The sequence below is a fragment of the Passer domesticus genome, chromosome 6 (assembly GCF_036417665.1).
Source record: "Passer domesticus isolate bPasDom1 chromosome 6, bPasDom1.hap1, whole genome shotgun sequence".
NCBI lineage: Eukaryota > Metazoa > Chordata > Aves > Passeriformes > Passeridae > Passer > Passer domesticus.
Window position 1 is genome coordinate 62,947,818 of NC_087479.1, and position 16,730 is coordinate 62,964,547.

The window sequence follows — 16,730 nt, forward strand, 5'->3', positions numbered from 1 at the left end:
CCAGATGAAAGGAGCCCCAAAAGGGAACTGTGGCTGGTTGGACAGTGCCAAGTGCCTCCTGCAAACTGACATCAGGAACCTGGCCTAGTGACTTTTGTTTCTCTGGGGAAAGGCCATCATTCCTCTCCTGGACCCGAAGGCCCAGAGTGGACGGCCGCCTTCTGAAATTCCGCATGGATCAGGATACCTCCCAGATGGAAGGTGCCCCCACAGGCAACTGTGGCTGGTTTGACAGTGCCAAGTGCCTCCTGCAAACTGACATCAGGAACCTGGCCTGGTGACTTTTGTTTCTCTGGGGAAAGGCCATCATTCTTGTCCGGGGCCCGCTGGCCCGGAGTGGCTGCCTGCCTGCTGAAATTCCGAACGGATCAGGATACCTCCCAGACGCAAGGCGCCCCCACAGGCACCTGCGGTTGGTTTGACGGTGCCCAGAGCCTCCTGCTAACTGACATCAGGAACCTGGCCTGGTGACTTTTGTTTCTCTGGGGAATGGCCATGGTTCATGTCCAGCGCCAGGTGGCCCACAGTGGCCGACTCCCTTCTGAAATTCCGCATGGATCAGGATACCTCCCATACCGAAAGTACCACCACAGGCAACTGTGGCTGGTTTGACAGTGCCATGTGCCTCCTGCAAACTGACATCAGGAACCTGGCCTGGTGACTTTTGTTTCTCTGGGAAAGGGCCATCATTCTTGTCCAGGGCCCGGTGGCCCGGCGTGGCCGGCAGCCTGCAGAAATTCTTAACGGATGAGGATACCTCCCAGATCGAAAATACTGCAACAGGCAACTGTGGCTGGTTTGAAAGTGCCAAGTGCCTCCTGCAAACTGACATCAGGAACCTAGCCTGGTGCTTTTGTTTCTCTGGGGAAAGGCCATTGTACGTTTCCAGGGACGGGTGGCCTGTAGTGGCCGGCTGCCTGCTGAAATTCCTCAAGGTTGAGGATACCTCCCAGACGCAAGGTGCCCCCAAAGGCACCTGCGGTTGGTTTGACAGTGCCAAGTGCCTCCTGCAAATTGACATCAGGAACCGGGCCTAGTGACTTTTGTTTCTCTGGGGAAAGTCCATAGATGATGTCCAGTGCCCAGTGGACCGGAGTGGCCGGCTGCCTACTGAAATTCCGCATGGATCACGATACCTCCCAGACCGAAAGTACCACCACAGGCAACTGTGGCTGGTTTGAGAGTGCCAAGTGCCTCCTGCAAACTGACATCAGGAACCTGGCCTGGTGACTTTTGTTTCTCTGGGGAAAGGCCATGGTTCATGTCCGCGGCCCGGTGGCCCGGAGTGGCTGGCTGCCTTCTGAAATTCCTCACGGTTGAGGATACCTCCCAGATGCAAGGTGCCCACACAGGCAACTGCGGCTGGTTTGACAGTGCCAAGTGCCTCCTGCAAACTGACATCAGGAACCTGGCCTGGTGACTTTTGTTTCTCTGGGGAAAGGTCATCATTCTTGTCCGGGGCCCGCTGGCCCGGAGTGGTCGGCAGCCTGCTGAAATTCCTCACGGTTGAGGATACCTCCCAGACGCAACGTGCTCCCACAGGTAACTGTCACTTGTTTGACAGTGCCAAGTGCCTCCTGCAAACTGACATCAGGAACCTGGCCTGGTGAGTTTTGTTTCTCTGGGGAAAGGCCATCGTTCGTACCCAGTGCGCTTTGGCACGCAGTTGGCGGCTGCCTGCTGAAATTCCTCACGGTTAAGGATACCTCCCAGATGAAAGGAGCCCCAAAAGAGAACTGTGGCTGGTTTGACAGTGCCAAGTGCCTCCTGCAAACTGACATCAGGAATCTGGCCTAGTGACTTTTGTTTCTCTGGGGAAAGGCCATGGTTCATGTCCGCGGCCCGGTGGCCCGGAGTGGCTGGCTGCCTTCTGAAATTCCTCACGGTTGAGGATACCTCCCAGATGCAAGGTGCCCACACAGGCAACTGCGGCTGGTTTGACAGTGCCAAGTGCCTCCTGCAAACTGACATCAGGAACCTGGACTGGTGACTTTTGTTTCTCTGGGGAAAGGCCATGGTTCATATCCTGGACCAATTGGACCTGAGAGGCCGGTTGCCTGCTGAAATTCCGAACGGATCAGGATGCCGCCCAGATGCAAGGTGCCCCCAAAGGCACCTGCAGTTGGTTTGACAGTGCCAAGTGCCTCCTGCAAACTGACATCAGGAACCTGGCCTGGTGACTTTTGTTTCTCTGGGGAAAGGCCATAGATGATGTCCAGTGCCCGGTGGCCCGGAGTGGCCGGCTGCCTGCTGAAATTCCGCACGGATCAGGATACGTCCCAGATGCAAGGTGCCCCCACAGCCAACTGTGGCTGGATTGACAGTGCCAAGTGCCTCCTGCAAACTGACATCAGGAACCAGGCCTGGTGAGTTTTGTTTCTCTGGGGAAAGGCCATGGTTCATATCCAGGACCCGTAGGCCAGGAGTGCCCCGCAGCCTGCTGAAATTCCGTACGGATCAGGATGACGCCCAGATTAAAGGTGCCCCCAAAGGCACCTGTGGCTGGTTTGACAGTGCCAAGTGCCTCCTGCAAACTGATATCAGCAGCCTGGCCTGGTGACTTTTGTTTCTCTGGGGAAAGGACATGGTTCATGTCAAGTGCCCGGTGGCCCTGAGTGGCCGGCTGCCTGCTGAAATTCCGCACGTATGAGGATACCGCCCAGATGCAAGGTGCACGCGCAGGCAACTGTGGCTGGTTTGACAGTGCCAAGTGCCTCCTGCAAACTGACATCAGGAACCTGGCCTGGTGACTTTTGTTTCTCTGGGGAAAGGCCATCGTTCCTATCCAGGGCCCGGCGGCCCGGAGTGGCCGGATGCCTGCTGAAATTCTGAACGGATCAGGATACCTCCCAGATGCAAGGTGCCCACACAGGCAACTGTGGCTGGTTTGACAGTGCCAAGTGCCTCCTGCAAACTGACATCAGGAACCTGGCCTGGTGACATTTGTTTCTCAGGGGAAAGGCCATCGTTCGTACCCAGTGCCCTTTGGCACGCAGTTGGCGGCTGCCTGCTGAAATTCCTCACGGTTGAGGATACCTCCCAGATGAAAGGAGCCCCAAAAGGGAACTGTGGCTGGTTGGACAGTGCCAAGTGCCTCCTGCAAACTGACATCAGGAACCTGGCCTAGTGACTTTTGTTTCTCTGGGGAAAGGCCATCATTCCTCTCCTGGACCCGAAGGCCCAGAGTGGACGGCCGCCTTCTGAAATTCCGCATGGATCAGGATACCTCCCAGATGGAAGGTGCCCCCACAGGCAACTGTGGCTGGTTTGACAGTGCCAAGTGCCTCCTGCAAACTGACATCAGGAACCTGGCCTGGTGACTTTTGTTTCTCTGGGGAAAGGCCATCATTCTTGTCCGGGGCCCGCTGGCCCGGAGTGGCTGCCTGCCTGCTGAAATTCCGAACGGATCAGGATACCTCCCAGACGCAAGGCGCCCCCACAGGCACCTGCGGTTGGTTTGACGGTGCCCAGAGCCTCCTGCTAACTGACATCAGGAACCTGGCCTGGTGACTTTTGTTTCTCTGGGGAATGGCCATGGTTCATGTCCAGCGCCAGGTGGCCCACAGTGGCCGGCTGCCTGCTGAAATTCCGCATGGATCAGGATACCTCCCATACCGAAAGTACCACCACAGGCAACTGTGGCTGGTTTGACAGTGCCATGTGCCTCCTGCAAACTGACATCAGGAACCTGGCCTGGTGACTTTTGTTTCTCTGGGAAAGGGCCATCATTCTTGTCCAGGGCCCGGTGGCCCGGCGTGGCCGGCAGCCTGCAGAAATTCTTAACGGATGAGGATACCTCCCAGATCGAAAATACTGCAACAGGCAACTGTGGCTGGTTTGACAGTGCCAAGTGCCTCCTGCAAACTGACATCAGGAACCTAGCCTGGTGCTTTTGTTTCTCTGGGGAAAGGCCATTGTACGTTTCCAGGGACGGGTGGCCTGTAGTGGCCGGCTGCCTGCTGAAATTCCTCAAGGTTGAGGATACCTCCCAGACGCAAGGTGCCCCCAAAGGCACCTGCGGTTGGTTTGACAGTGCCAAGTGCCTCCTGCAAATTGACATCAGGAACCGGGCCTAGTGACTTTTGTTTCTCTGGGGAAAGTCCATAGATGATGTCCAGTGCCCAGTGGACCGGAGTGGCCGGCTGCCTACTAAAATTCCGCATGGATCACGATACCTCCCAGACCGAAAGTACCACCACAGGCAACTGTGGCTGGTTTGAGAGTGCCAAGTGCCTCCTGCAAACTGACATCAGGAACCTGGCCTGGTGACTTTTGTTTCTCTGGGGAAAGGCCATGGTTCATGTCCGCGGCCCGGTGGCCCGGAGTGGCTGGCTGCCTTCTGAAATTCCTCACGGTTGAGGATACCTCCCAGATGCAAGGTGCCCACACAGGCAACTGCGGCTGGTTTGACAGTGCCAAGTGCCTCCTGCAAACTGACATCAGGAACCTGGCCTGGTGACTTTTGTTTCTCTGGGGAAAGGTCATCATTCTTGTCCGGGGCCCGCTGGCCCGGAGTGGTCGGCAGCCTGCTGAAATTCCTCACGGTTGAGGATACCTCCCAGACGCAACGTGCTCCCACAGGTAACTGTCACTTGTTTGACAGTGCCAAGTGCCTCCTGCAAACTGACATCAGGAACCTGGCCTGGTGAGTTTTGTTTCTCTGGGGAAAGGCCATTGTTCGTACCCAGTGCGCTTTGGCACGCAGTTGGCGGCTGCCTGCTGAAATTCCTCACGGTTGAGGATACCTCCCAGATGAAAGGAGCCCCAAAAGAGAACTGTGGCTGGTTTGAGAGTGCCAAGTGCCTCCTGCAAACTGACATCAGGAACCTGGCCTGGTGACTTTTGTTTCTCTGGGGAAAGGCCATGGTTCATGTCCGCGGCCCGGTGGCCCGGAGTGGCTGGCTGCCTTCTGAAATTCCTCACGGTTGAGGATACCTCCCAGATGCAAGGTGCCCACACAGGCAACTGCGGCTGGTTTGACAGTGCCAAGTGCCTCCTGCAAACTGACATCAGGAACCTGGCCTGGTGACTTTTGTTTCTCTGGGGAAAGGTCATCATTCTTGTCCGGGGCCCGCTGGCCCGGAGTGGTCGGCAGCCTGCTGAAATTCCTCACAGTTGAGGATACCTCCCAGACGCAACGTGCTCCCACAGGTAACTGTCACTTGTTTGACAGTGCCAAGTGCCTCCTGCAAACTGACATCAGGAACCTGGCCTGGTGACTTTTGTTTCTCTGGGGAAAGGCCATCGTTCGTACCCAGTGCGCTTTGGCACGCAGTTGGCGGCTGCCTGCTGAAATTCCTCACGGTTGAGGATACCTCCCAGATGAAAGGAGCCCCAAAAGAGAACTGTGGCTGGATTGACAGTGCCAAGTGCCTCCTGCAAACTGACATCAGGAACCTGGCCTAGTGACTTTTGTTTCTCTGGGGAAAGGCCATCGTTCCTCTCCTGGACCCGAAGGCCCAGAGTGGCCGGCCGCCTGCTGAAATTCCGCATGGATCAGGATACCTCCCAGATGGAAGGTGCCCCCACAGGCAACTGTGGCTGGTTTGACAGTGCCAAGTGCCTCCTGCAAACTGCCATCAGGAACCTGGCCTGGTGACTTTTGTTTCTCTGGGGAAAGGCCATGGTTCATGTCCGGGGCCCGGTGGCCCGGAGTGGCCGGCTGCCTGCTGAAATTCCGAACGGATCAGGATACCTCCCAGACGCAAGGTGCCCCCAAAGGCACCTGCGGTTGGTTTGACAGTGCCAAGTGCCTCCTGCAAATTGACATCAGGAACCAGGCCTAGTGACTTTTGTTTCTCTGAGGAAAGGCCATAGATGATGTCCAGTGCCCAGTGGACCGGAGTGGCCGGCTGCCTGCTGAAATTCCGCACGGATCAGGATACCTCCCAGATGCAAGTTGCCCCCGCAGGCAACTGTGGCTGGTTTGACAGTGCCAAGTGCCTCCTGCAAACTGACATCAGGAACCTGGACTGGTGACTTTTGTTTCTCTGGGGAAAGGCCATGGTTCATATCCTGGACCAGTTGGACCTGAGAGGCCGGTTGCCTGCTGAAATTCCGAACGGATCAGGATGCCGCCCAGATGCAAGGTGCCCCCAAAGGCACCTGCAGTTGGTTTGACAGTGCCAAGTGCCACCTGCAAACTGATATCAGCAGCCTGGCCTGGTGACTTTTGTTTCTCTGGGGAAAGGACATCGTTCCTATCCAGGGCCCGGCGGCCCGGAGTGGTCGGATGCCTGCTGAAATTCTGAACGGATCAGGATACCTCCCAGATGCAAGGTGCCCACACAGGCAACTGTGGCTGGTTTGACAGTGCCAAGTGCCTCCTGCAAACTGACATCAGGAACCTGGCCTGGTGACTTTTGTTTCTCTGGGGAAAGGCCATCGTTCGTACCCAGGGCCCTTTGGCACGCAGTTGGCGGCTCCCTGCTGAAATTCCGAATGGATCAGGATGCCGCCCAGATGCAATGTGCCCCCACAGGCAACTGTGGCTGGTTTGACAGTGCCAAGTGCCTCCTGCAAACTGACATCAGGAACCTGGCCTAGTGACTTTTGTTTCTCTGGGGAAAGGCCATCGTTCCTCTCCTGGACCCGAAGGCCCAGAGTGGACGGCCGCCTTCTGAAATTCCGCATGGATCAGGATACCTCCCAGATGGAAGGTGCCCCCACAGGCAACTGTGGCTGGTTTGACAGTGCCAAGTGCCTCCTGCAAACTGCCATCAGGAACCTGGCCTGGTGACTTTTGTTTCTCTGGGGAAAGGCCATCATTCTTGTCCGGGGCCCGCTGGCCCGGAGTGGCTGCCTGCCTGCTGAAATTCCGAACGGATCAGGATACCTCCCAGACGCAAGGCGCCCCCACAGGCACCTGCGGTTGGTTTGACGGTGCCCAGAGCCTCCTGCTAACTGACATCAGGAACCTGGCCTGGTGACTTTTGTTTCTCTGGGGAATGGCCATGGTTCATGTCCAGCGCCAGGTGGCCCACAGTGGCCGGCTGCCTGCTGAAATTCCGCATGGATCAGGATACCTCCCATACCGAAAGTACCACCACAGGCAACTGTGGCTGGTTTGACAGTGCCTAGTGCCTCCTGCAAACTGACATCAGGAACCTGGCCTGGTGACTTTTGTTTCTCTGGGAAAGGGCCATCATTCTTGTCCAGGGCCCGGTGGCCCGGCGTGGCCGGCAGCCTGCTGAAATTCCTCACGGTTGAGGATACCTCCCAGACGCAAGGTGCCCCCAAAGGCACCTGCGGTTGGTTTGACAGTGCCAAGTGCCTCCTGCAAATTGACATCAGGAACCAGGCCTAGTGACTTTTGTTTCTCTGAGGAAAGGCCATAGATGATGTCCAGTGCCCAGTGGACCGGAGTGGCCGGCTGCCTGCTGAAATTCCGCACGTATCAGGATACCTCCCAGATGCAAGGTGCCCCCACAGGCACCTGTGGCTGGTTTGAGAGTGCCAAGTGCCTCCTGCAAACTGACATCAGGAACCTGGCCTGGTGACTTTTGTTTCTCTGGGGAAATCCATCTTTCGTGTCCGGGGCCCTGTGGCCCGGAGTGGCCGGCTGCCTGCTGAAATTCTGAACGGATCAGGATGCCGCCGAGATGAAATGTGCCCCCCAGGCAACTGTGGCTGGTTTGACAGTGCCAAGTGCCTCCTGCAAACTGAAATCAGGAACCTGGCCTGGTGACTTTTGTTTCTCTGGGATAAGGCCATCATTCTTGTCTGGTGCCCGGTGGCCCAGAGTGGCCGGCTGCCTGCTGAAATTCTGAACGGATCAGGATACCTCCGAGATGCAAGGTGCCCCCACAGGCAACTGTGGCTGGTTTGACAGTGCCAAGTGCCTCCTGCAAACTGACATCAGGAACCTGGCCTGGTGACTTTTGTTTCTCTGGGGAAAAGGGCCAGCTACCCTGTCCATGGGAATATGGCCTGGAATGTCTGGTGGCCTGCTGAAATTCCGAACCTCACAGGATGCCTCCCAGACCCATGTTGTCACGACATGCAACGAGTGCTGGATTAACAGTGCCAAGTGCCTCCTGCAAACGGGCTGGTCAGTTTCATTTCCCGGGTGAAAGAGCCCGCGTTTTTTGGCTATTGGCCAGTGGCCCAGAGAGGATTGGTGGCTGCTGAACTTCCAAACTTGCAGGATTCCTCCCGGACGCAAGGTAACACCAGAGGCAACTGTGGCTGTTTTGACAGTGCCAAGTGCCTCCTGTAAACGGACATCAGAAACTTGGGCTAGTGAGTTTCCTTTCCCAGGGAAAAGGGACAGCGTTCGTGTCCAGGGGCCAGTGGCACTGAGTGGCCAGCTGCCTGCTGTAATTCTAAATCTCACAGGATGCCTCTTAGATGCAAGGGGCCACCATCAGCAACTATGGCTAGTTGGACATCGCCAAGTGCCTCCTGCAAACTGAAATCAGGAATTTGGGCTCACGAGCTTCATTTCCCACCTTAAACAGCCAACATTTGTGTCCAGGGGCCAGTGGCCCAGAGAGGATTTGTGCCTGATGGAATTTCAAATGTCTCAGGATGTCTCCTGGATGCAAGGTGCCACTGTCAGCAACTGTGAGTGTTGACAGTGCCAAGAGCCTCCTGCAAATTGACATCAGTAACCTGGCCTGGTATGTTTTGTTTCTCAGTGAAATGTGACGTCATTTGTGTCCAATGACCAGTGCCACAGAGTGACTGTTTCCCAGCAGAAAATCCGAAAATCGCGGGATGCCTCCGAGAAGAAGGTGACACCCCGAGCAACTGTGGCTGGATTTTAAGTGCCAAGTGCCTGCTACAAACGGACATCAGGAACCAGGGATGGTGTTTTATGTTTCCTGGACAGAAGGGAAGCGGCTCTTCACACAGAGATGACGGTGCCGGTTGCAGTGCGCTCCGGGACGCTCCTTCTGCCAAAAGATGCCTGGCAGCTGCCCTTAACTTTTGACAGCTCCGTGTCTCTGTATTCTGCATTTCTCGTCTTCTGCATCTCAGCAAAAAACTTTTCCACTGTGCCTAGCAAGCAGAAACTGTGCCAGCACAGTATATGTCCCCCGACTTGTGTTTTAAAGTTCCCCATTTTTCGGCATCTTTCAGCCTAAAGGGAAGACCGGGGTTATCTGCTGTAAGCTGGAGTAGAACCAGCAGCAAACACAGAAAAGTTGTCCAAGAATTTAAGAGGCCAAACCCGCCAAAATATTTTTAAACTTGCCTAAATGAATCAAAATATTCTAAAACCCTCCAAACCATATTAAAAACAAATGAAAACCAACCAAAACATTCTAAAAACCCCACCAAAATATACCGAAAACCAGCCAAAACATAATAAGAACAAATGAAAACCAACCAAAACATCCAAACACCAACCAAAATAGTTTAGAATCGGCCAAGACTGATCAAAACATTCTGAAAAGATGCCAAAATATTATAACACCAGTCAGAAGTGATAAAAACATTCAATAACTTGCAAAAACATACTAAAAACAAATATCAACAAACCAAAACATTCCAAAATATGACTAAATATTGTCAAACCAGCCAGAACTGATCAAAACATTCAAAAAAACTCGTCAAAACATTGTCAAAACAAGTCAAGACCAACCAAAACATTCAAAAAACCTGCCAAAACATTTTAAAACCTGCCAAAAACAAATCAAAACGTTCCAAAACCCACCAAAATATTATAAAACCAGACAGAAGTGATGAAAACTTTCTGAAAACCCGATAAAACATAATAAAAACCCGCCAAATCAAATCAAAATTTTCCAAAACCTGCTAACACAATTAAAACAACACAAGAGAATACAAAACATTCTAAAACCCCACCAAAATAGTCTGAAAACCCACCAAAACATAATAAAAACAAAACATATCAAAACATCATAAAAACCTGCCAAATTTTTTAGAACCTGCCAAAACTGATCAAAATATTCTGAAAAGACACCAAAACACTAGAAAACCAGTTAGAAGTGATCAAAACATTCAAAAAACTGGCCAAAACATTCAAAAAACAAAACAAAACCAACCAAAACATTCTAAAAACCTACTAAAATGTTTTAAAATCCTCCAAAACTGATCAAAATATATTGAAAAGAAAACAAAAAATACTATAAAACCAGCCAGAACTGATCAAAACATACAAAAAACATGCCAAAACATAAAACAAATCTAAACAAAAAAACATTCCACAAACTAAACAAAATATTTTAGAACTCCCCAAAAACTGATCAAAACATACTGAAAACCTGCCAAAATATTATAAAATTAGTCAGAAGTGAACAAAACATTCAAAAAACCCGCTAAAACATGATAAAGCCCACCAAAACTAATCCAAACACACCAAAAACCTGACTAAACATAAAAAAAAAACAAATCAAAACCAACCAAAAAAATCCTAAAAACCCGCCCAAAGTAATCAAACCATTCCAAAAGCCCTCCAAAACATAATAAAGACATAGGAAAACCAAACAAAATATTCTAAAAACCTGCCAAAATATATTAAAACCTGCCAAAACGGATCAAAACATTCTGAAGAGATGCCAAAATACTAGAAAACCAGCCAGAACTGATCCAAATATTTCAAAAAGCTTGCCAAAACATAATAAAAACAAATCAAAACCAGCTAAAACATTGTAAAATCTCGCCAAATTATTTTAAGCCCGCCAAATTATTTTAAAACCTGCCAAAACGAATCAAAATTTTCCAAAAACTTTATAAAAACAAATCAAAACAAACCAAGAAATTCCAAACACCAGGCAAAATATTGTAAAACAAATCAAAAGTAATCAAAATTTCCCAAACCAGCTGAAATATTGTAAAAAAAAATCAAAACAAATCACAACATTCCAAAAACCTGCCAAAATGTTAATACACCCGCCGAAACTGATCACAACATTCCCAATAGACGTAAAAAACATTCAAAAAATCCATCAAAACATTAGAAAGAAAATCAATGCAAACCAAAACATTCCAAAAACCCGCTAAAATAATTAAAAATACGCAAAAATGAACCAAACCTTTCCAAGAACCCACCAAAACATAAGAAAAACAAATCAAAACAAATTAAAACAATCAAAACACCAGACGAAATACTTTAGAACCCGCCAAAAGTGATCAAAACATTCGGAAAACAAGCCAAAATACTAGAAAACCAGACAGAACTGATCAAAACACACAAAAAACATGCCAAAAAATAATAAAAACAAATAAAAACATTTAAAAATCCGGGCAAATTATTTCAAAACCCGCCGAAAGGAACCGAAATATTACAAAACTTTCCAAAACATCACAAAAACGAACGAAAACATCCCAAATACCCACAAAAATATTTAGAACAGCGATCAGCACAGCGTTCTCTGCGCAAACACCCGCTAGATGGCATCCGAGAGACGGAGCGCGCGGCACCTTCCAGGATGCGAAGAGTGAAGCCGCACAACACCCGGACTGTGTCCGCAGCTTTCTAACTGCTAGAATTTCAAGGCTTAGCACACGCCTACCTCTTCAATTGCCATTAGCATTCCAATGGAAGGTATTCTTGGACAACTTTGCTCTGCTTGCTTCTAGTTCTGCCCCAGCCTACCACAGATAACCTTGCTCTTCCCTTTAGTTTCTGAGATGCCGAGAACTCGGGAATTGAGAACACAAGTCCGGGGACGTATCCTGTGCTGGCACAGTTTCTCCTTGCTAGACACAGTGGAAAAGCATTTTGCTGAGCCGCAGAAGACAAGAAATGCAGAAAACGGAGATACGGAGCTGTCCGAAGTTAAGTGCCGCTGCCAGGCGTCTTTCGGCAGAAAGAGAGCTCCGGAGCGCACAGTGACCGGCACAGTGCTCTCTGCGCGAAGAGCCGCTTGATCGCATCCGAGAGACGGAGAGCGCGGTACCTTCTAGGATGCGAAGAGTGAAGCCGCACAACACCCGGACTGTGTCCGCAACTTTCTAACTGCTAGAATTTCAAGGCTTAGCACACGCCTGCCTCTTCAATTGCCATTAGCATTCCAATGGAAGGTATTCTTGGACAACTTTGCTCTGCTTGCTTCTAGTTCTGCCCCAGCCTACCACAGATAACCTTGCTCTTCCCTTTAGTTTCTGAGATGCCGAGAACTCGGGAATTGAGAACACAAGTCCGGGGACGTATACTGTGCTGGCACAGTTTCTCCTTGCTAGACACAGTGGAAAAGCATTTTGCTGAGCCGCAGAAGACAAGAAATGCAGAAAACGGAGATACGGAGCTGTCCGAAGTTAAGTGCCTCTGCCAGGCGTCTTTCGGCAGAAAGAGAGCTCCGGAGCGCACAGTGACCGGCACAGTGCTCTCTGCGCGAAGAGCCGCTTGATCGCGTCCGAGAGACGGAGAGCGCGGTACCTTCTAGGATGCGAAGAGTGAAGCCGCACAACACCCGGACTGTGTCCGCAGCTTTCTAACTGCTAGAAGATCATGGCTTAGCACACGCCTGCCTCTTCAATTGCCATTAGCATTTCAATGGAAGGTATTCTTGGACAACTTTGCTCTGCTTGCTTCTAGTTCTGCCCCAGCCTACCACAGATAACCTTGCTCTTCCCTTTAGTTTCTGAGATGCCGAGAACTCGGGAATTGAGAACACAAGTCCGGGGACGTATCCTGTGCTGGCACAGTTTCTCCTTGCTAGACACAGTGGAAAAGCATTTTGCTGAGCCGCAGAAGACAAGAAATGCGCAAAACGGAGATACGGAGCTGTCCGAAGTGCCGCTGCCAGGCGTCTTTCGGCAGAAAGAGAGCTCCGGAGCGCACAGTGACCGGCACAGTGCTCTCTGCGTGAAGAGCCGCTTGATCGCATCCGAGAGACGGAGAGCGCGGTACCTTCTAGGATGCGAAGAGTGAAGCCGCACAACACCCGGACTGTGTCCGCAGCTTTCTAACTGCTAGAAGATCATGGCTTAGCACACGCCTGCCTCTTCAATTGCCATTAGCATTCCAATGGAAGGTATTCTTGGACAACTTTGCTCTGCTTGCTTCTAGTTCTGCCCCAGCCTACCACAGATAACCTTGCTCTTCCCTTTAGTTTCTGAGATGCCGAGAACTCGGGAATTGAGAACACAAGTCCGGGGACGTATACTGTGCTGGCACAGTTTCTCCTTGCTAGACACAGTGGAAAAGCATTTTGCTGAGCCGCAGAAGACAAGAAATGCAGAAAACGGAGATACGGAGCTGTCCGAAGTTAAGTGCCGCTGCCAGGCGTCTTTCGGCAGAAAGAGAGCTCCGGAGCGCACAGTGACCGGCACAGTGCTCTCTGCGCGAAGTGCCGCTTGATCGCATCCGAGAGACGGAGAGCGCGGCACCTTCTAGGATGCGAAGAGTGAAGCCGCACAACACCCGGACTGTGTCCGCAGCTTTCTAACTGCTAGAAGATCATGGCTTAGCACACGCCTACCTCTTCAATTGCCATTAGCATTCCAATGGAAGGTATTCTTGGACAACTTTGCTCTGCTTGCTTCTAGTTCTGCCCCAGCCTACCACAGATAACCTTGCTCTTCCCTTTAGTTTCTGAGATGCCGAGAACTCGGGAATTGAGAACACAAGTCCGGGGACGTATACTGTGCTGGCACAGTTTCTCCTTGCTAGACACAGTGAAAAGCATTTTGCTGAGCCGCAGAAGACAAGAAATGCGGAAAACGGAGTTACGGAGCTGTCCGAAGTTAAGTGCCGCTGCCAGGCGTCTTTCGGCAGAAAGAGAGCTCCGGAGCGCACAGTGACCGGCACAGTGCTCTCTGCGCGAAGAGCCGCTTGATCGCATCCGAGAGACGGAGAGCGCGGCACCTTCTAGGATGCGAAGAGTGAAGCCGCACAACACCCGGACTGTGTCCGCAGCTTTCTAACTGCTAGAAGATCATGGCTTAGCACACGCCTGCCTCTTCAATTGCCATTAGCATTCCAATGGAAGGTATTCTTGGACAACTTTGCTCTGCTTGCTTCTAGTTCTGCCCCAGCCTACCACAGATAACCTTGCTCTTCCCTTTAGTTTCTGAGATGCCGAGAACTCGGGAATTGAGAACACAAGTCCGGGGACGTATACTGTGCTGGCACAGTTTCTCCTTGCTAGACACAGTGGAAAAGCATTTTGCTGAGCCGCAGAAGACAAGAAATGCAGAAAACGGAGATACGGAGCTGTCCGAAGTTAAGTGCCTCTGCCAGGCGTCTTTCGGCAGAAAGAGAGCTCCGGAGCGCACAGTGACCGGCACAGTGCTCTCTGCGCGAAGAGCCGCTTGATCGCATCCGAGAGACGGAGAGCGCGGCACCTTCTAGGATGCGAAGAGCGAAGCCGCACAACACCCGGACTGTGTCCGCAGCTTTCTAACTGCTAGAAGATCATGGCTTAGCACACGCCTGCCTCTTCAATTGCCATTAGCATTCCAATGGAAGGTATTCTTGGACAACTTTGCTCTGCTTGCTTCTAGAACTGCCCCAGCCTACCACAGATAACCTTGCTCTTCCCTTTAGTTTCTGAGATGCCGAGAACTCGGGAATTGAGAACACAAGTCCGGGGACGTATCCTGTGCTGGCACAGTTTCTCCTTGCTAGACACAGTGGAAAAGCATTTTGCTGAGCCGCAGAAGACAAGAAATGCGCAAAACGGAGATACGGAGCTGTCCGAAGTGCCGCTGCCAGGCGTCTTTCGGCAGAAAGAGAGCTCCGGAGCGCACAGTGACCGGCACAGTGCTCTCTGCGTGAAGAGCCGCTTGATCGCATCCGAGAGACGGAGAGCGCGGCACCTTCTAGGATGCGAAGAGTGAAGCCGCACAACACCCGGACTGTGTCCGCAGCTTTCTAACTGCTAGAAGATCATGGCTTAGCACACGCCTGCCTCTTCAATTGCCATTAGCATTTCAATGGAAGGTATTCTTGGACAACTTTGCTCTGCTTGCTTCTAGTTCTGCCCCAGCCTACCACAGATAGCCTTGCTCTTCCCTTTAGTTTCTGAGATGCCGAGCACTCGGGAATTGAGAACACAAGTCCGGGGACGTATCCTGTGCTGGCACAGTTTCTCCTTGCTAGACACAGTGGAAAAGCATTTTGCTGAGCCGCAGAAGACAAGAAATGCGCAAAACGGAGATACGGAGCTGTCCGAAGTGCCGCTGCCAGGCGTCTTTCGGCAGAAAGAGAGCTCCGGAGCGCACAGTGACCGGCACAGTGCTCTCTGCGTGAAGAGCCGCTTGATCGCATCCGAGAGACGGAGAGCGCGGTACCTTCTAGGATGCGAAGAGTGAAGCCGCACAACACCCGGACTGTGTCCGCAGCTTTCTAACTGCTAGAATTTCAAGGCTTAGCACACGCCTGCCTCTTCAATTGCCATTAGCATTCCAATGGAAGGTATTCTTGGACAACTTTGCTCTGCTTGCTTCTAGTTCTGCCCCAGCCTACCACAGATAACCTTGCTCTTCCCTTTAGTTTCTGAGATGCCGAGAACTCGGGAATTGAGAACACAAGTCCGGGGACGTATACTGTGCTGGCACAGTTTCTCCTTGCTAGACACAGTGAAAAGCATTTTGCTGAGCCGCAGAAGACAAGAAATGCGGAAAACGGAGTTACGGAGCTGTCCGAAGTTAAGTGCCGCTGCCAGGCGTCTTTCGGCAGAAAGAGAGCTCCGGAGCGCACAGTGACCGGCACAGTGCTCTCTGCGCGAAGAGCCGCTTGATCGCATCCGAGAGACGGAGAGCGCGGCACCTTCTAGGATGCGAAGAGTGAAGCCGCACAACACCCGGACTGTGTCCGCAGCTTTCTAACTGCTAGAAGATCATGGCTTAGCACACGCCTGCCTCTTCAATTGCCATTAGCATTCCAATGGAAGGTATTCTTGGACAACTTTGCTCTGCTTGCTTCTAGTTCTGCCCCAGCCTACCACAGATAACCTTGCTCTTCCCTTTAGTTTCTGAGATGCCGAGAACTCGGGAATTGAGAACACAAGTCCGGGGACGTATACTGTGCTGGCACAGTTTCTCCTTGCTAGACACAGTGGAAAAGCATTTTGCTGAGCCGCAGAAGACAAGAAATGCAGAAAACGGAGATACGGAGCTGTCCGAAGTTAAGTGCCGCTGCCAGGCGTCTTTCGGCAGAAAGAGAGCTCCGGAGCGCACAGTGACCGGCACAGTGCTCTCTGCGCGAAGAGCCGCTTTATCGCATCCGAGAGACGGAGAGCGCGGCACCTTCTAGGATGCGAAGAGTGAAGCCGCACAACACCCGGACTGTGTCCGCAGCTTTCTAACTGCTAGAAGATCATGGCTTAGCACACGCCTGCCTCTTCAATTGCCATTAGCATTCCAATGGAAGGTATTCTTGGACAACTTTGCTCTGCTTGCTTCTAGTTCTGCCCCAGCCTACCACAGATAACCTTGCTCTTCCCTTTAGTTTCTGAGATGCCGAGAACTCGGGAATTGAGAACACAAGTCCGGGGACGTATCCTGTGCTGGCACAGTTTCTTCTTGCTAGACACAGTGGAAAAGCATTTTGCTGAGCCGCAGAAGACAAGAAATGCGGAAAACGGAGATACGGAGCTGTCCGAAGTTAAGTGCCGCTGCCAGGCGTCTTTCGGCAGAAAGAGAGCTCCGGAGCGCACAGTGACCGGCACAGTGCTCTCTGCGTGAAGAGCCGCTTGATCGCATCCGAGAGACGGAGAGCGCGGTACCTTCTAGGATGCGAAGAGTGAAGCCGCACAACACCCGGACTGTGTCCGCAGCTTTCTAACTGCTAGAAGATCATGGCTTAGCACACG